Below are 22,223 nucleotides of genomic sequence, written 5' to 3' on the forward strand. Positions count from 1 at the left end.
TAGTGATTCCGATTCAACAAATTCAATTACGGAGAATCTGGAACCTTTAAGTATGGAAGACCGAATGAGAGCTAAACGCACTGGCCAAGGTCACGCAATTACTCATCCTGACATTAATGCGCCAGATTATGAAATCGAAGGACAAATTCTACACAAGGTGACTAATCAATGCCAATTTAGTGGTGCGCCGAAGGAAGATCCAAATGAACATCTTCGTACCTTTAATAGGATCTGCACACTATTTAAAATAAGAGAAGTTGAGGATGAACAGATATATCTCATGTTATTTCCCTGGACTTTAAAGGGAGAAGCCAAAGATTGGTTGGAATCGTTACCTGAAGGGGCGATTGATACATGGGATGTTTTAGTTGAAAATTTTCTTAAACAATTCTTTCCGGCATCTAAAGCCGTAAGACTTCAAGGACAAATTGTTACGTTCACACAGAAACCAAATGAAACTCTATATGAGGCATGGACAAGATTTAGAAAGTTATTAAGAGGATGTCCGCAACATGGTTTAGACACTTGTCAAATAGTACAAATATTCTACCAAGGATGCGACATCACTACAAGGAAAGACATCGATATAGCAGCTGGTGGTTCCATTATGAAGAAAACAGAAACTGATGCTTACAAAATTATTGATAACACTGCTTCCCACTCACATGAGTTGCACCAAGAAAAAGATATCGTTAGATCATCTAAAGCAGCTAGAGCCGATTCTAGCCATGACTTAGATTCCATTTTTGCAAAGATAGATGCTGTCGAGAGACGGATGGAAAAGATGACTAAAGATATACACTCAATACGAATTAGTTGTGAGCAATGTGGAGGACCACATTTGACAAAAGATTGTCTCAGTATTGAACTAACAATGGAACAAAGAGAGAATATTTCATACATAAACCAAAGGCCTGGAAATAATTATCAGAATAATTATCAACCGCCAAGACCAATTTACAATCAAAACCAGAATTATAATCGAAATATTCCATACAACAACCAACAAGGTCCTAGCAATCAACAAGTATCCAACAATACTTACAATCAGCAAAGACCTAATTTTCAAAATAAACCACCACAAACCGATGATAAAAAGCCGAATTTAGAAGATATGATGACGAAGCTAGTTGAAACTCAAACGCAGTTTTTCACATCTCAGAAACAAACTAATAAACAAAATGCTCAAGCATTTAGAAATCAACAAGCTTCTATTCAAAATTTGGAACAAGAAGTAAGTAACCTAGCAAGGTTAATAGGTGAAAGAAAACCGGGAAGTCTACCTAGTGATACAAATGCTAACCCCCGGAATGAAACAGCTGAAGCCATTACCACAAGAAGTGGTACAACACTTAAACCACATGAAATACCTGTAACTTCTAATGAAGCTATTCCTACTCCACAAGAACCACAACCTGAACAAGATAAGGAAACAGAACCGGTAGTTGAAAAGGTTAATGAAGATAACACAGTTAAGCCTAAACCTTATGTTAAACCATATCAACCACCACTTCCTTACCCGAGTAAAATGAAAAAAGAGAAACTTGAAGCAGAGCAATCCAAATTCTTGGATATGTTTAAACAGATAAATGTAAATCTTCCTTTCATTGATGTGATTTCAGGAATGCCTAGATATGCTAAATTCTTGAAAGATCTAATCACAAATAGAAAGAAAATGGAAGAACTCTCGGCTGTTACTATGAATGCTAATTGTTCAGCAGTGCTGTTGAATAAGATACCAGAAAAATTATCTGATCCAGGAAGTTTCACAATTCCATGTTTTCTGGGTAGTCTTAGTTCAATAGAAGCATTGGCAGACTTAGGTGCTAGTATAAATGAAATGTCCCGTTCTTATTGATTAAAAACGTTCCATATTAATTGATTTCGTTGCGAGGTTTTGACCTCTATATGAGACGTTTTTCAAAGACTGCATTCATTTTTAAAACAAACCATAACCTTTATTTCATAAATAAAGGTTTAAAAATCTTTACGTAGATTATCAAATAATGATAATCTAAAATATCCTGTTTACACACGACCATTACATAATGGTTTACAATACAAATATGTTACATCGAAATCAGTTTCTTGAATGCAGTTTTTACACAATATCATACAAACATGGACTCCAAATCTTGTCCTTATTTTAGTATGCAACAGCGGAAGCTCTTAATATTCACCTGAGAATAAACATGCTTTAAACGTCAACAAAAATGTTGGTGAGTTATAGGTTTAACCTATATATATCAAATCGTAACAATAGACCACAAGATTTCATATTTCAATACACATCCCATACATAGAGATAAAAATCATTCATATGGTGAACACCTGGTAACCGACATTAACAAGATGCATATATAAGAATATCCCCATCATTCCGGGACACCCTTCGGATATGATATAAATTTCGAAGTACTAAAGCATCCGGTACTTTGGATGGGGTTTGTTAGGCCCAATAGATCTATCTTTAGAATTCGCGTCAATTAGGGTGTCTGTTCCCTAATTCTTAGATTACCAGACTTAATAAAAAGGGGCATATTCGATTTCAATAATTCAACCATAGAATGTAGTTTCACGTACTTGTGTCTATTTTGTAAATCATTTATAAAACCTGCATGTATTCTCATCCCAAAAATATTGGATTTTAAAAGTGGGACTATAACTCACTTTCACAGATTTTTACTTCGTCGGGAAGTAAGACTTGGCCACTGGTTGATTCACGAACCTATAACAATATATACATATATATCAAAGTATGTTCAAAATATATTTACAACACTTTTAATATATTTTGATGTTTTAAGTTTATTAAGTCAGCTGTCCTCGTTAGTAACCTACAACTAGTTGTCCACAATTAGATGTACAGAAATAAATCGATAAATATTATCTTGAATCAATCCACGACCCAGTGTATACGTATCTCAGTATTGATCACAACTCAAACTATATATATTTTGGAATCAACCTCAACCCTGTATAGCTAACTCCAACATTCACATATAGAGTGTCTATGGTTGTTCCGAAATATATATAGATGTGTCGACATGATAGGTCGAAACATTGTATATGTGTCTATGGTATCTCAAGATTACATAATATACAATACAAGTTGATTAAGTTATGGTTGGAATAGATTTGTTACCAATTTTCACGTAGCTAAAATGAGAAAAATTATCCAATCTTGTTTTACCCATAACTTCTTCATTTTAAATCCGTTTTGAGTGAATCAAATTGCTATGGTTTCATATTGAACTCTATTTTATGAATCTAAACAGAAAAAGTATAGGTTTATAGTCGGAAAAATAAGTTACAAGTCGTTTTTGTAAAGGTAGTCATTTCAGTCGAAAAAACGACGTCTAGATGACCATTTTAGAAAACATACTTCCACTTTGAGTTTAACCATAATTTTTGGATATAGTTTCATGTTCATAATAAAAATCATTTTCTCAGAATAACAACTTTTAAATCAAAGTTTATCATAGTTTTTAATTAACTAACCCAAAACAGCCTGCGGTGTTACTACGACGGTGTAAATCCGGTTTTACGGTGTTTTTCGTGTTTCCAGGTTTTAAATCATTAATTTAGCATATCATATAGATATAGAACATGTGTTTAGTTGATTTTAAAAGTCAAGTTAGAAGGATTAACTTTTGTTTGCGAACAAGTTTAGAATTAACTAAACTATGTTCTAGTGATTACAAGTTTAAACCTTCGAATAAGATAGCTTTATATGTATGAATCGAATGATGTTATGAACATCATTACTACCTTAAGTTCCTTGGATAAACCTACTGGAAAAGAGAAAAATGGATCTAGCTTCAACGGATCCTTGGATGGCTCGAAGTTCTTGAAGCAGAATCATGACACGAAAACAAGTTCAAGTAAGATCATCACTTGAAATAAGATTGTTATAGTTATAGAAATTGAACAAAAGTTTGAATATGATTATTACCTTGTATTAGAATGATAACCTACTGTAAGAAACAAAGATTTCTTGAGGTTGGATGATCACCTTACAAGATTGGAAGTGAGCTAGCAAACTTGAAAGAATTCTTGATTTTATGTAACTAGAACTTGTAAAATATATGAAGAACACTTAGAACTTGAAGATAGAACTTGAGAGAGATCAATTAGATGAAGAAAATTGAAGAATGAAAGTGTTTGCAGGTGTTTTTGGTCGTTGGTGTATGGATTAGATATAAAGGATATGTAATTTTGTTTTCATGTAAATAAGTCATGAATGATTACTCATATTTTTGTAATTTTATGAGATATTTCATGCTAGTTGCCAAATGATGGTTCCCACATATGTTAGGTGACTCACATGGGCTGCTAAGAGCTGATCATTGGAGTGTATATACCAATAGTACATACATCTAAAAGCTGTGTATTGTACGAGTACGAATACGGGTGCATACGAGTAGAATTGTTGATGAAACTGAACGAGGATGTAATTGTAAGCATTTTTGTTAAGTAGAAGTATTTTGATAAGTGTATTGAAGTCTTTCAAAAGTGTATGAATACATATTAAAACACTACATGTATATACATTTTAACTGAGTCGTTAAGTCATCGTTAGTCGTTACATGTAAATGTTGTTTTGAAACCTTTAGGTTAACGATCTTGTTGAATGTTGTTAACCCATTGTTTATTATAACAAATGAGATGTTAAATTATTATATTATCATGATATTATGATATATAATATATCTTAGTATGATGTATATACAGTTAAATGTCGTTACAACGATAATCGTTACATATATGTCTCGTTTCAAAATCATTAAGTTAGTAGTCTTATTTTTACATATGTATTTCATTGTTAATACACTTAATAATATATTTACTTATCATTTAACATAATTAACCAAGTGTATCAATATCTTAATATGATTCATATGTACCTAGTAAGACGTTGTTATAACGATAATCGTTATATATATCGTTTTCGAGTTTCTTAAATTAATAGTCTCATTTTTATGTATATAACTCATTGTTAAAATACCTAATGAGATACATACTTATAATAAAAACATGTTAACTATATATATAACCATATATATGTCATCGTATAGTTTTTACAAGTTTTAACGTTCGTGAATCACCGGTCAACTTGGGTGGTCAATTGTCTATATGAAACATATTTCAATTAATCAAGTCTTAACAAGTTTGATTGCTTAACATGTTGGAAACATTTAATCATGTAAATATCAATCTCAATTAATATATATAAACATGGAAAAGTTCGGGTCACTACAGTACCTACCCGTTAAATAAATTTCGTCCCGAAATTTTAAGCTGTTGAAGGTGTTGACGAATCTTCTGGAAATAGATGCGGGTATTTCTTCTTCATCTGATCTTCATGCTCCCAGGTGAACTCGGATCCTCTACGAGCATTCCATCGAACTGTAACAATTGGTATCTTTTTTTGCTTAAGTCTTTTAACCTCACGATCCATTATTTCGACGGGTTCTTCGATGAATTGAAGTTTTTCGTTGATTTGGATTTCATCTAACGAAATAGTGAGATCTTCTTTAGCAAAACATTTCTTTAAATTCGAGACGTGGAAAGTGTTATGTACAGCCGCGAGTTGTTGAGGTAACTCTAGTCGGTAAGCTACTGGTCCGACACGATCAATAATCTTGAATGGTCCAATATACCTTGGATTTAATTTCCCTCGTTTACCAAATTGAACAACGCCTTTCCAAGGTGCAACTTTAAGCATGACCATCTCTCCAATTTCAAATTCTATATCTTTTCTTTTAATGTCAGCGTAGCTCTTTTGTCGACTTTGGGCGGTTTTCAACCGTTGTTGAATTTGGATGATCTTCTCGGTAGTTTCTTGTATAATCTCCGGACTCGTAATCTGTCTATCCCCCACTTCACTCCAACAAATCGGAGACCTGCACTTTCTACCATAAAGTGCTTCAAACGGCGCCATCTCAATGCTTGAATGGTAGCTGTTGTTGTAGGAAAATTCTGCTAACGGTAGATGTCGATCCCAACTGTTTCCGAAATCAATAACACATGCTCGTAGCATGTCTTCAAGCGTTTGTATCATCCTTTCGCTCTGTCCGTCAGTTTGTGGATGATAGGCAGTACTCATGTCTAGACAAGTTCCTAATGCTTGCTGTAATGTCTGCCAGAATCTTGAAATAAATCTGCCATCCCTATCAGAGATAATAGAGATTGGTATTCCATGTCTGGAGATGACTTCCTTCAAATACAGTCGTGCTAACTTCTCCATCTTGTCATCTTCTCTTATTGGCAAGAAGTGTGCTGATTTGGTGAGACGATCAACTATTACCCAAATAGTATCAAAACCACTTGCAGTCCTTGGCAATTTAGTGATGAAATCCATGGTAATGTTTTCCCATTTCCATTCCGGGATTTCGGGTTGTTGAAGTAGACCTGATGGTTTCTGATGCTCAGCTTTGACCTTAGAACACGTCAAACATTCTCCTACGTATTTAGCAACATCGGCTTTCATACCCGGCCACCAAAAATGTTTCTTGAGATCCTTGTACATCTTCCCCGTTCCAGGATGTATTGAGTATCTGGTTTTATGAGCTTCTCTAAGTACCATTTCTCTCATATCTCCAAATTTTGGTACCCAAATCCTTTCAGCCCTCTTCCCGAATATTAAGATGCTTCTCCGATCCTTTGGGTATTTCATCCTTTAAATTTCCCTCTTTTAAAACTCCTTGTTGCGCCTCCTTTATTTGAGTAGTAATGTTATTATGAATCATTATATTCATAGATTTTACTCGAATGGGTTCTCTGTCCTTCCTGCTCAAGGCATCGGCTACCACATTTGCCTTCCCCGGGTGGTAACGAATCTCAAAGTCGTAATCATTCAATAATTCAATCCACCTACGCTGCCTCATATTCAGTTGTTTCTGATTAAATATGTGTTGAAGACTTTTGTGGTCGGTATATATAATACTTTTGACCCCATATAAGTAGTGCCTCCAAGTCTTTAATGCAAAAACAACCGCGCCTAATTCCAAATCATGCGTCGTATAATTTTATTCGTGAATCTTCAATTGTCTAGACGCATAAGCAATCACCTTCGTTCGTTGCATTAATACACAACTGAGACCTTGCTTTGATGCATCACAATCAATCACAAAATCATCATTCCCTTCAGGCAATGACAATATAGGTGCCGTAGTTAGCTTTTTCTTCAATAACTGAAACGCTTTCTCTTGTTCATCATTCCATTCAAATTTCTTCCCTTTATGCGTTAATGCAGTCAAGGGTTTTGCTATTCTGGAAAAGTCTTGGATGAACCTTCTGTAGTAACCAGCTAGTCCTAAAAACTGGCGTATGTGTTTCGGAGTTTTCGGGGTTTCCCACTTTTCAACAGTTTCTATCTTTGCCGGATCCACCTTAATACCTTCTTTGTTCACTATGTGACCGAGGAATTGAACTTCTTCCAACCAAAATGCACACTTTGAAAACTTAGCATACAATTCTTCCTTCCTCAATACTTCTAACACCTTTCTCAAATGTTCACCGTGTTCTTGGTCATTATTTGAGTAAATAAGTATGTCATCAATGAAAACAATGACAAACTTGTCAAGGTATGGTCCACACACTCGGTTCATAAGGTCCATGAACACAGCTGGTGCATTAGTTAAACCAAACGGCATGACCATAAACTCGTAATGACCGTAACGTGTTCTGAAAGAAGTCTTTGGAATATCATCTTCTTTCACCCGCATTTGATGATACCCGGAACGTAAGTCAATCTTTGAATAAACAGACGAGCCTTGTAGTTGATCAAATAAGTCATCGATTCTCGGTAGTGGGTAGCGGTTCTTGATGGTAAGTTTGTTCAACTCTCGGTAGTCGATACACAACCTGAATGTACCATCTTTCTTCTTGACAAACAAAACAGGAGCTCCCCACGGTGATGTGCTTGGTTGAATGAAACCACGCTCTAAAAGTTCTTGTAATTGGCTTTGTAGTTCTTTCATCTCGCTGGGTGCGAGTCTGTAAGGAGCACGAGCTATTGGTGCAGCTCCTGGTACAAGATCTATTTGAAATTCAACGGATCGATGTGGGGGTAATCCCGGTAATTCTTTCGGAAATACATCGGGAAATTCTTTTGCGACGGGAACATCATTGATGCTCTTTTCTTCAGTTTGTACTTTCTCGACGTGTGCTAGAATAGCATAGCAACCTTTTCTTATTAGTTTTTGTGCCTTCAAATTACTAATAAGATGTAGCTTCGTGTTGCCCTTTTCTCCGTACACCATTAAGGGTTTTCCTTTTTCTCGTATAATGCGAATTGCATTTTTGTAACAAACGATCTCCGCTTTCACTTCTTTCAACCAGCCCATACCGATTATCACATCAAAACTCCCTAACTCTACTGGTATCAAATCAATCTTAAATGTTTCGCTAACCAGTTTAATTTCTCGATTCCGACATATTTTATCTGCTGAAATTAATTTACCATTTGCTAATTCGAGTAAAAATTTACTATCCAAAGGCGTCAATGGACAACTTAATTTAGCACAAAAATCTCTACTCATATAGCTTCTATCCGCACCCGAATCAAATAAAACGTAAGCAGATTTATTGTCAATAAGAAACGTACCCGTAACAAGCTCCGGGTCTTCCTGTGCCTCTGCCGCATTAATATTGAAAACTCTTCCACGGCCTTGTCCATTCGTGTTCTCCTGGTTCGGGCAATTTCTAATAATGTGGCCCGGTTTTCCACATTTATAACAAACTACATTGGCATAACTTGCTCCGACACTACTTGCTCCGCCATTACTCGTTCCGACACCATTTGTTCCTTTCGTTCTATTAACCCCTGGTCCGTAGACCTCACACTTCACCGCGCTATGACCATTTCTTTTACACTTGTTGCAAAATTTGGTGCAGAACCCCGAGTGATTCTTTTCACACCTTTGGCATAGCTGCTTCTGATTGTTGTTGTTGTTGCGGTTATTATTGTTGTTGGGATGATTGTTGTAGTTTCTGTTGTTGTTGTTGTTGTTGTTGGGCCGTTTGTTGTAGTTGCGATTGATGTTGCGATTGTTGGGATAATTGTTGCGATTATTGTTGTAATTGATGTTGTTGTTGTATTGGTGATTCTTATCACCGTTTTCCTCCCACTTTCTTTTGACTTGCTTCACATTGGCCTCTTCAGCAGTCTGTTCTTTAATTCTTTCTTCAATTTGGTTCACGAGTTTGTGTGCTATTCTACATGCCTGTTGTATGGAGGCGGGCTCGTGTGAACTTATATCTTCTTGGATTCTTTCCGGTAATCCTTTCACAAACGCGTCGATCTTCTCTTCCTCATCTTCGAATGCTCCCGGACACAATAGGCACAATTCTGTGAATCGTCTTTCGTACGTGGTAATATCAAATCCTTGGGTTCGTAACCCTCTAAGTTCTGTCTTGAGCTTATTGACCTCGGTTCTGGGACGGTACTTCTCGTTCATCAAGTGCTTGAATGCTGACCACGGTAGTGCGTACGCATCATCTTGTCCCACTTGCTCTAGATAGGTATTCCACCATGTTAACGCAGAACCTGTGAAGGTATGCGTAGCGTACTTCACTTTTTCCTCTTCAGTACACTTACTTATGGCAAACACCGATTCAACCTTCTCGGTCCACCGTTTCAATCCGATCGGTCCTTCGGTTCCATCAAATTCCAAAGGTTTGCAGGCAGTGAATTCTTTGTAGGTGCATCCTACACGATTTCCTGTACTACTAGATCCAAGGTTATTGTTGGTATGTAGCGCAGCCTGTACTGCAGCTATGTTTGAAGCTAGAAAAGTACGGAATTCCTCTTCATTCATATTCACGGTGTGTCGTGTAGTCGGTGCCATTTCCTTCAAAATAGTTAAATGGAACAAGTTAATCATACAGAATATTAAGAGTAGTTAATAGTATTTCGTAGCATAATATGAACTCATTTATAAAAGCTTTTTCTTCATATTAGCGTTTTATAAGTTTAAATTCGGGTAGTACCTACCCGTTAAGTTCATACTTAGTAGCTAATATACAATTCAACTACTACAATTCTATATGAAAAACTGATTATAATAATATTTCGCGTTCAAACTTTTATACAATATTTTACAAACTTACAATACCGCTTATTTTACATAAAGCATGAAATATAGCACACAATAACTTTGATACAAGATAGTTGTGAAGATAATTCTAGCTAGTACACAAGTCGTTCAGCAAAGGCAATAAAGACACGTAATTCATACGTCCAGAAACAAGTCATGCATTCTGGTTTTACTAGGACTACTTCCCATCCTTGGTCTTGTGCAACATAACCGTTATGGCCGTTGATAAGACAGCGTGTTGTAACGTCATCAAAGGGACGAGGGTTACGTAATGTCCAACAGTCCCGTAATAATCTAAAAACCTCATTTCTTACCCCAATTACCGACTCCGTCACTTGTGGAAACGTTTTGTTTAATAGTTGTAGCCCGATGTTCTTGTTCTCACTTTGGTGAGAAGCGAACATTACTAATCCGTAAGCATAACATGCTTCTTTATGTTGCATGTTAGCCGCTTTTTCTAAATCACGAAGTCCAATATTCGGATATATTGAGTCAAAATAATTTCTTAACCCGTTGCGTAAAATAGCATTTGGGTTCCCCGCAATATATGCGTCAAAGTAAACACATCGTAACTTATGGGTTTCCCAATGTGATATCCCCCATCTTTTAAACGAAAGTCTCTTATAAACCAAGACATTCTTGGAACGTTCTTCGAATGTCTTACAAACTGATCTCGCCTTAAATAGTTGTGCCGAGGAATTCTGGCCGACTCTAGACAAGATTTCATCAATCATGTCTCCGGGTAGGTCTCTTAAAATATTGGGTTGTCTATCCTTTTTGTGTTTTTAAACTGTAAAATAGATAAGAGTTAGATTCATAAAAAAATACTTATTAATACAAGCAATTTTTACATATATCATAAAGCATAAGAACACTATATTACATATATTACACCACACGAATACAACTATCTTATTCCGACTCGCTCGTTTCTTCTTCTTCGGTTTTGGTTCGTTTTGCCAAGTTTCTAGGGATATATGATGTTCCCCTAATACGAGCCGTCGTTGTCCACATTGGTTTAGAAAAACCTGGTGGTTTAGAGGTTCCCGGGTTATTGTTACAACTTAAGGACTTCGGGGGTTGACGATACATATAAAGTTCATCGGGGTTGGAATTAGATTTCTCTATTTTTATGCCCTTTCCCTTATTATTTTCTTTTGCCTTTTTAAATTCAGTTGGGGTAATTTCTATAACATCATCGGAATTCTCGTCGGAATCCGATTCATCGGAGAATTGGTAATCCTCCCAATATTTTGCTTCCTTGGCGGAAACACCATTGACCATAATTAACCTTGGTCGGTTGGTTGAGGATTTTCTTTTACTTAACCGTTTTATTATTTCCCCCACCGGTTCTATTTCTTCATCCGGTTCCGATTCTTCTTCCGGTTCCGATTCTTCTTCCGGTTCCGACTCTTCTTCCGGTTCCTCTTCGGGAACTTGTGAATCAGTCCACGAATCATTCCAATTTACATTTGACTCTTCATTATTATTAGGTGAGTCAATGGGACTTGTTCTAGAGGTAGACATCTATCACATAATATCAAACGCGTTAAGAGATTAATATATCACATAATATTCACATGTTAAAAATATATAGTTTCCAACAAAATTTGTTAAGCAATCATTTTTCAAGTAAACACGGTCGAAGTCCAGACTCGCTAATGCATCCTAACAAACTCGATAAGACACACTAATGCAAAATTCTGGTTCTCTAAGACCAACGCTCGTATACCAACTGAAATGTCCCGTTCTTATTGATTAAAAACGTTCCATATTAATTGATTTCGTTGCGAGGTTTTGACCTCTATATGAGACGTTTTTCAAAGACTGCATTCATTTTTAAAACAAACCATAACCTTTATTTCATAAATAAAGGTTTAAAAAGCTTTACGTAGATTATCAAATAATGATAATCTAAAATATCCTGTTTACACACGACCATTACATAATGGTTTACAATACAAATATGTTACATCGAAATCAGTTTCTTGAATGCAGTTTTTACACAATATCATACAAACATGGACTCCAAATCTTGTCCTTATTTTAGTATGCAACAGCGGAAGCTCTTAATATTCACCTGAGAATAAACATGCTTTAAACGTCAACAAAAATGTTGGTGAGTTATAGGTTTAACCTATATATATCAAATCGTAACAATAGACCACAAGATTTCATATTTCAATACACATCCCATACATAGAGATAAAAATCATTCATATGGTGAACACCTGGTAACCGACATTAACAAGATGCATATATAAGAATATCCCCATCATTCCGGGACACCCTTCGGATATGATATAAATTTCAAAGTACTAAAGCATCCGGTACTTTGGATGGGGTTTGTTAGGCCCAATAGATCTATCTTTAGAGTTCGTGTCAATTAGGGTGTCTGTTCCCTAATTCTTAGATTACCAGACTTAATAAAAAGGGCATATTCGATTTCGATAATTCAACCATAGAATGTAGTTTCACGTACTTGTGTCTATTTTGTAAATCATTTATAAAACCTGCATGTATTCTCATCCCAAAAATATTGGATTTTAAAAGTGGGACTATAACTCACTTTCACATATTTTTACTTCGTCGGGAAGTAAGACTTGGCCACTGGTTGATTCACGAACCTATAACAATATATACATATATATCAAAGTATGTTCAAAATATATTTACAACACTTTTAATATATTTTGATGTTTTAAGTTTATTAAGTCAGCTGTCCTCGTTAGTAACCTACAACTAGTTGTCCACAATTAGATGTACAGAAATAAATCGATAAATATTATCTTGAATCAATCCACGACCCAGTGTATACGTATCTCAGTATTGATCACAACTCAAACTATATATATTTTGGAATCAACCTCAACCCTGTATAGCTAACTCCAACATTCACATATAGAGTGTCTATGGTTGTTCCGAAATATATATAGATGTGTCGACATGATAGGTCGAAACATTATATACGTGTCTATGGTATCTCAAGATTACATAATATACAATACAAGTTGATTAAGTTATGGTTGGAATAGATTTGTTACCAATTTTCACGTAGCTAAAATGAGAAAAATTATCCAATCTTGTTTTACCCATAACTTCTTCATTTTAAATCCGTTTTGAGTGAATCAAATTGCTATGGTTTCATATTGAACTCTATTTTATGAATCTAAACAGAAAAAGTATAGGTTTATAGTCGGAAAAATAAGTTACAAGTCGTTTTTGTAAAGGTAGTCATTTCAGTCGAAAAAACGACGTCTAGATGACCATTTTAGAAAACATACTTCCACTTTGAGTTTAACCATAATTTTTGGATATAGTTTCATGTTCATAATAAAAATCATTTTCTCAGAATAACAACTTTTAAATCAAAGTTTATCATAGTTTTTAATTAACTAACCCAAAACAGCCCGCGGTGTTACTACGACGGTGTAAATCCGGTTTTACGATGTTTTTCGTGTTTCCAGGTTTTAAATCATTAAGTTAGCATATCATATAGATATAGAACATGTGTTTAGTTGATTTTAAAAGTCAAGTTAGAAGGATTAACTTTTGTTTGCGAACAAGTTTAGAATTAACTAAACTATGTTCTAGTGATTACAAGTTTAAACCTTCGAATAAGATAGCTTTATATGTATGAATCGAATGATGTTATGAACATCATTACTACCTTAAGTTCCTTGGATAAACCTACTGAAAAAGAGAAAAATGGATCTAGCTTCAACGGATCCTTGGATGGCTCGAAGTTCTTAAAGCAGAATCATGACACGAAAACAAGTTCAAGTAAGATCATCACTTGAAATAAGATTGTTATAGTTATAGAAATTGAACCAAAGTTTGAATATGATTATTACCTTGTATTAGAATGATAACCTACTGTAAGAAACAAAGATTTCTTGAGGTTGGATGATCACCTTACAAGATTGGAAGTGAGCTAGCAAACTTGAAAGTATTCTTGATTTTATGTAACTAGAACTTGTAAAATATATGAAGAACACTTAGAACTTGAAGATAGAAATTGAGAGAGATCAATTAGATGAAGAAAATTGAAGAATGAAAGTGTTTGTAGGTGTTTTTGGTCGTTGGTGTATGGATTAGATATAAAGGATATGTAATTTTGTTTTCATGTAAATAAGTCATGAATGATTACTCATATTTTTGTAATTTTATGAGATATTTCATGCTAGTTGCCAAATGATGGTTCCTACATGTGTTAGGTGACTCACATGGGCTGCTAAGAGCTGATCATTGGAGTGTATATACCAATAGTACATACATCTAAAAGCTGTGTATTGTACGAGTACGAATACGGGTGCATACGAGTAGAGTTGTTGATGAAACTGAACGAGGATGTAATTGTAAGCATTTTTGTTAAGTAGAAGTATTTTGATAAGTGTATTGAAGTCTTTCAAAAGTGTATGAATACATATTAAAACACTACATGTATATACATTTTAACTGAGTCGTTAAGTCATCGTTAGTCGTTACATGTAAATGTTGTTTTGAAACCTTTAGGTTAACGATCTTGTTGAATGTTGTTAACCTATTGTTTATTATAACAAATGAGATGTTAAATTATTATATTATCATGATATTATGATATATAATATATCTTAGTATGATGTATATACAGTTAAATGTCGTTACAACGATAATCGTTACATATATGTCTCGTTTCAAAATCATTAAGTTAGTAGTCTTATTTTTACATATGTATTTCATTGTTAATACACTTAATAATATATTTACTTATCATTTAACATAATTAACCAAGTGTATCAATATCTTAATATGATTCATATGTACCTAGTAAGACGTTGTTATAACGATAATCGTTATATATATCGTTTTCGAGTTTCTTAAATTAATAGTCTCATTTTTATGTATATAACTCATTGTTAAAATACCTAATGAGATACATAATTATAATAAAAACATGTTAACTATATATATAACCATATATATGTTATCGTATAGTTTTTACAAGTTTTAACGTTCGTGAATCACCGGTCAACTTGGGTGGTCAATTGTCTATATGAAATATATTTCAATTAATCAAGTCTTAACAAGTTTGATTGCTTAACATGTTGGAAACATTTAATCATGTAAATATCAATCTCAATTAATATATATAAACATGTAAAAGTTCGGGTCACTACAATAAATTTAATGCCGTATTCACTATACGCTAAACTAGACCTTGAAGAATTGAAACCAACAAGAATAAGCATACAACTAGCCGATCGATCAATAAAATATCCTAGAGGGATAATGGAGAACATGCTAGTTAAAGTTGGTACTTTAGTATTTCCAGTAGATTTTGTTGTTCTGGACATGGAAGAAGATTCTCAAGTTCCTCTCATATTAGGAAGACCATTCTTAAACACGGCTAAAGCAATGATAGACGTGTTTGGTAAGAAACTGACCCTAAGTATAGAGGACGAGAGTGTTACCTTTTTAGTTGATAGAGTAATGCAACAACCGCAATCTGCAGATGATACATGTTATTATATTCAAACTATAGATTCACATGCAGAATTATTAGAAGAATTTCCAGAATTACAAGGAACGGGAGAATGTTCTTTAGGAGAAGGAACTGAACCAATTGATGAAGCTGAAATGTTAGCTACACTAATAGCTAATGGATATGAACCAACAACAGAAGAAATTCAAATGCTAAAAGAAGAAGACAGATATCGATATAAATCATCGATAGAAGAACCTCTGACATTAGAGTTAAAGCCACTTCTTAACCATTTGGAATACGCTTATTTACATGGTGAATCTGAATTACCTGTAATAATATCGTCTTCTCTTACTAAAAATGAGAAATCACAACTCATTTCTGTGTTGAAAGCTCATAAACCAGCCATTGCATGGAAGATTCATGATATTAAAGGAATAAGTCCTTCGTATTGCACACATAAAATCCTTATGGAAGAAGGTCATAAAACGTATGTGCAACGCCAACGAAGTCTAAATCCTAATATGCAAGATGTAGTTAAAAAAGAAATTATTAAACTGCTTGATGCAGGTTTAATTTATCCAGTTTTTGATAGTCCATGGGTAAGCCCAGTTCAATGCGTGCCTAAGAAGGGTGGCATGACTGTCATCACAAATGAGAAAAATGAGCTTATTCCTACTAGAACTGTAACAGGATGGCGTGTATGTATTGATTATAGAAAATTAAATGACCCTACCAGAAAAGATCACTTTCCCTTACCGTTCATTGATCAAATGTTGGAAAGACTAGCCGGAAATAGTTACTATTGTTTTCTTGATGGATTTTTCGGATATTTTCAAATTCCAATAGCACTCGAGGACCAAGAGAAAACCACATTCACGTGTCCTTATGGTACTTTTGCTTACAAACGCATGCCATTTGGACTTTGCAACGCCCCTGCAACCTTTCAAAGGTGCATGATGGCGATTTTTCACGACATGATAGAAGAATGCATGGAAGTTTTCATGGATGACTTTTCAGTCTTCGGTGATACTTTTGAATCATGTCTAGTTAATCTGGAACGAATGCTTATTAGATGCGAACAATCAAATCTAGTACTTAATTGGGAGAAATGCCATTTCATGGTTAAAGAAGGCATCGTTCTTGGTCATAAAATTTCAAAGGAAGGAATTGAAGTGGATAGAGCTAAAGTAGATGTAATTGCTAAACTTTCACATCCCACCAATGTTAGAGGAGTTAGGAGTTTTCTAGGGCATGCCGGTTTTTACCGACGTTTCATAAAAGATTTTTCTAAAATTGCCACTCCTATGAATAAACTCCTAGAAAATGATGCTCCATTCATCTTTTCAGATGAATGTATCAAATCTTTTAATATTCTTAAAGAGAAACTCACTAATGCGCCGATCATGATAACACCAAATTGGAATCTACCATTTGAACTAATTTTCGATGCAAGTGATTTTGCAATGGGAGCCGTTTTAGGACAAAGGATTGAAAAACGATTTCAACCTATATATTATGCTAGTAAGACGTTACAAGGAGCACAAACAAATTACACAACTACTGAAAAAGAACTCCTTGCTATTGTCTTTGCTTTTGACAAATTTCGTTCATATCTCGTTCTAGCAAAAACGGTGGTCTATACCGACCATTCTGCTCTTAGATACCTATTTTCGAAACAAGATGCCAAACCAAGATTAATCCGTTGGATCTTATTCTTACAAGAGTTCGATATTGAAATCCGAGATAAAAGAGGAGCAGAAAATCTCGCCGCCGATCATCTTTCTCGTCTTGAAAATCCCGAATTAGAAGTTCTAAATGAATCGGCCATACAAGACAACTTTTTTGATGAATATCTATTGAAGATAGATTATAATGAAATTCAATGGTTTGCAGACTATGCAAACTACTTAGTATGTGGATTCCTTGAAAAAGGATTGTCGTACCAAAAACGAAAGAAATTCTTTAGTGATATAAAACACTATTTCTGGGAAGATCCACATTTGTTTAAAAGTTGTCCAGATGGAATAATACGCCGATGTGTATTCGGAGATGAAGCCAATCAAATCTTAAACCATTGTCACACAGGACCAACAGGAGGGCATTATGGGCCTCAACTAACAGCAAGAAAAGTTTATGATGCTGGATTCTATTGGCCTACAATTTTCAAAGACGCACACCTTCTTTGCAAATCCTGTGATGCTTGTCAAAGGGCCGGAAAAATAAGTCAACGTGATGAAATGCCACAAAATGTCATTCAAGTATGTGAAGTATTTGACATTTGGAGTATTGACTTTATGGGTCCATTTCCAAAATCTCATAATAATCTCTACATTCTCGTAGCCATTGATTATGTATCTAAATGGGCGGAAGCACAAGCTCTCCCAACTAACGATGCACGAGTTGTAGTCAACTTTTTAAAACGTCTTTTTGCAAGGTTTGGAACACCGAAAGCTTTAATAAGTGATCGGGGAACTCATTTCTGTAATAATCAACTTGAGAAAGTTCTCAAAAGATATGGAGTAACTCATAAAATCTCCACTGCATATCATCCACAGACAAGTGGACAAGTTGAAAATACCAACCGAGCTTTAAAACGTATTCTAGAGAAAACCGTAGGATGAAATCCGAAGGAATGGTCCATTAAATTGGAGGATGCACTCTGGGCTTTTAGAACAGCCTACAAAACTCCAATTGGAACCACACCTTTTAAACTCGTTTACGGAAAAGCATGTCATCTTCCAGTAGAAATTGAACACAACGCATTTTGGGCTTTGAAGACATGTAATCTTGATTTACATGAAGCTGGACGTCTACGGTTAAGTCAATTAAACGAATTAGAAGAATTAAGACAAGAAGCATACGAAAATTCGTTAATCTATAAGGAAAGAATGAAGAAATGGCATGATAAAAGAATCAGAAGTTCAAAAGAATTCAAAGAAGGAGACAGAGTTCTTCTTTTCAATTCACGATTCAAGCTATTTCCTGGAAAATTGAAATCAAGATGGTCTGGACCATTCATAGTCAAAAGAGTTTTCCCATACGGAACAGTAGAATTAATAAATTCAAATGGGATTGAATTTAAAGTTAATGGTCACAGAGTTAAACATTACATACATGGTCCGATGGAAGTCGACAACGAAGTTAATCACAATTTCGATACCACAGCTAACTAAGTGTGGGGAGAATCAAGTCTTTAAAGGATAATATATATTTCTGTTAGAGTTAGATTTTCTGTTTTCGTGTAGTTCTCAAAAATGGAACTCGAATGGTCTTTCCCTAGCAGACCCTAAAGAACTAGTCTTCTCCCCCCATTCCGAATTTTTATTTTTTTAGGTTTTTACGAAATGAAGACTTCCTGTGAACTAAACCATGGTCTAATGCTACACGCTTTGATCACTAAACGTACTAATGACACACTTCCAAGTGAACTAGTATCAGTAATCAGAGAAAGATTGGACGGAGTAAGAAAAGAATCCAGATGCAAAGATAATAAGTTACAATTTGGTAAAGGAAAATCAAAATCCGCAGCGAAAAGAAGAGCACGACACCTAGAAAGATGTCACAAATGCGGAAAATGGTCACATGGAGGTAAATGTTTAAATAATCAAACCTATTCAAACACCGAATTTGTTACTTTATGCAGAGACGAACCGTTCATATGTTTAGAAGGAAAAACACTGAATGCTCAAGGTTACGCCTATGTAGCCATGGAAAACCAATTAAACCAACTATCTTATGAATGGGATAGATCGTATCACTAAGAATACTATCTCACAGGTAAGTCTGTACAGCTTTTATTTTTTATTTTCATTTTTAACCTTTTGATAATAAACGCTGATTTGTTCGCTATAAAGTATTAAATTGGTATTCGATGAAATTAGGTTTGGCGACCGAAATTATTGATATCATTCAAAAATTTATTACATCACTACGAAATTTAACGTTTATTCTTAAGGTATAAATATCTTTAATCAATCAACACAAAATATTTCAAAAATTCGTCATGAGTTAAATTAGGTCATGGAACCGAAATTACTTTACCGAAAAGAGGGGCGCATGTTTTTGATAATATTTGATTGATTAAAGTGAGATAAAAGCCAAAAAAAATTTTAATTTTATTTTTACTTTATTTTTAAAATTAATATATTTAAAATTGTAAATATTTGAAAAATTGATATTTTTAATATAAGTTTGTATGTATAAAAACAAAATTAAATTTAAGTTTGGTGTGAATTTTTAATATTAATTTTTAATTTTATTCATTTTAAATTTAAGTTTGGTGTGAATTTTTAATTTTAAATATGAATTTTGAATTTTATGCATTTTAAATTTAAGTTGTGTGAATTTAAAAACCAAAATTTACTTTTTCTCATTAAGTTAAAAATATGATTTTTAAAATTCGTCGTGAGTTGAAGACTAGGTCGTTGAACCGAAATTGCTTTACCCGAGGGAGGAACGAGAACTTTTATTATCATTATATTTAATCTTATTGAATTAAAGTATGCCAAAAACATTAAAAAACCAAAAAAAAAAAATCTAAGCTTTTAAAACAATCGCTACAAAAAGACAAATTTTAAAATTTTGTCGAGGGAGGGACTAGGACATTGTTCCGAAACGACCTCGTCCTAAATAACAAGGAAAACAAAATTTTAAAATTAATTACTTAATTGTTTTATAAGTTAAAGATTGTAAAAAAAAAAAAAAAAAAAAAAAAAAAAAAAAAAAAAAAAAATTCAAACACCGCGACTCGCGGAGTTTGTAAGGGTCAAACACAGCGACTCACGGAGGACCAAAAATACAGAAAAAAATATAAGCTGCCCGAACAGATCAGTCAACACCCACACCCACAAAAATACTGCGAAAAACCCGAAAAAACACTCTAAAATCCGAAATTTTTCACCAAAAATCATCACATTTTTTACTAAAATCATGTTGAGAAGGATGCTATCAAGGAATTACTCAAGGAAAACGGTAAATTTCTACACCTAAACACCATTTAATCCGAAAATTAGTGTTCTTGAGCAATTTTTTACCCAATTCGATTTTGATGCTTTTTAGTGTAATTATGCTTAAATTGCTTATGTATTATGCTTGTATAACCTAGATTGATGCTATTTAACATGATTAGAAGCCTTAAACTTCAAATTTTTAGTAATCTAGGGTTTGTGTTCTTGAGCAAATTTGGGGCTTTTTGATATAAATAGGTTATGGCCGATTTTTGTCATGAATTATTGCTAAATTAAGTAGTGTAACATGTTTAGGTAGTTAAATGATCCAAACTTTGAGCCTAAACATGATTTTTGAGAATTAAAGTGGACTTTTTCAAGTCTAAAATTCATGAACTTGATTTTTGAAAGATAATGCCATTTGAAACTTGTTTAATTGCTAGTAATGATTATTTTGACATGTTATTTGAGTTGAATGCTTATGAACTTGGCGAACATTTTCGTGTATGCTTATTTGAAAAAGTGTAGATTTGATAAAAATATGAAAATGAGCATAAGTTTGATATAAATTGGACATGTCATTGTAATTATTTTGATTGATGATTTTGCTGACACTAATGCATATTTGGATGTACAAAAATTGTGTTTGATGTGTTTTGCAGACTGAAAGGGGTGAATCTTCATCCCAAGCTCGCAATGCTCCTCCTGAGAATGCGGAACAACAGGATGTTGATAGCTATTACAAACAAGATATACCTCATCCAGTTATGACATTTTCAGATATGCACTTGGAAGATTTGCACCCGAACTTGAGATTTGACAGACGTTGGATAGATTATCCAAAATACCAAAGGGGCTTGCATACTCTTCATTCTAAAGCTGTTGAAGTACCTAGGGTAATAGAATGGGAACCATTAGAAGCCGTAGAATTAGCCGAGCCAATTAGGGATTACTTGCACAGAGGTATGGTAATTCTACTTTTAACGATTGGGTACGATTATTCAACATGCGTAGACCTGTATATAAAGTATGGTGTGAAGATTTATTGTGTAGTATAGAAATAAATGATTGGGTAGCTAGTTTAACCAATCGATCTTTTATTAGATTTTTGTTAGGAGGTTCGATGCACCACATGTCTTTACTAGACATGGCTCAGGCCTTACGTATATATACGCCTGAGGAGTTAGCATCTGCCGATTGTCGAGGGTTGATATTGAACGGTAGGAAAATTGATGAAAATTTTGATACGCATGGTGTATGGAGTCAAATGACTAGCCATCACCGATTTAAAGGGGGAAATTACTCTTATTTGGATATAGATAGAGCTGAATTAAGAGTAATCCATAGGTTTTTAGCCAACTCGATTACACAACGAGGTAAGAATAAGGAAAAGGTAAATGAACAGGATTTGTTTTACCACATGTGTATTCGAGACCCACAAAGCGCTGTAAGTATACCTTATTGTGTGGGTTATTATTTATCAGCTATGGTTAGAGGGATGAGACCGCACAGTATAATAGGAGGTGGTATATTTATTACTTTGATTGCTGAATATCTCAATGTGGATATAAGTCGGGGGGATTATTAATCGAAGAACCAGATCCGCACGATACAATTGGTTTAAATGTATATCATGGTGCAAAGGTTTTGAAAAGGCGAAATAACGCCGCACTAAGATATAATGGAAGACATTCACAGGTTGAGAGA

The 22,223-nt window shown here is 34.4% G+C and overlaps 1 protein-coding gene and 1 non-coding gene across 2 annotated transcripts in view; one reads left to right on the forward strand and one right to left on the reverse strand.

Annotated features, from left to right (window-relative positions):
• Positions 1-22,223, forward strand: part of LOC139849635 (uncharacterized) — a 33,529-nt gene that overhangs the window by 6,420 nt on the left and 4,886 nt on the right. The window lies entirely within an intron of this gene.
• On the reverse strand, positions 413-519 carry LOC139850854 (small nucleolar RNA R71). Its single transcript, XR_011760231.1, has one exon. It is a non-coding gene; the product is annotated as a small nucleolar RNA R71 (small nucleolar RNA).

This window comes from Rutidosis leptorrhynchoides, chromosome 5, assembly GCF_046630445.1.
Source record: "Rutidosis leptorrhynchoides isolate AG116_Rl617_1_P2 chromosome 5, CSIRO_AGI_Rlap_v1, whole genome shotgun sequence".
NCBI classification, from domain to species: domain Eukaryota; kingdom Viridiplantae; phylum Streptophyta; class Magnoliopsida; order Asterales; family Asteraceae; genus Rutidosis; species Rutidosis leptorrhynchoides.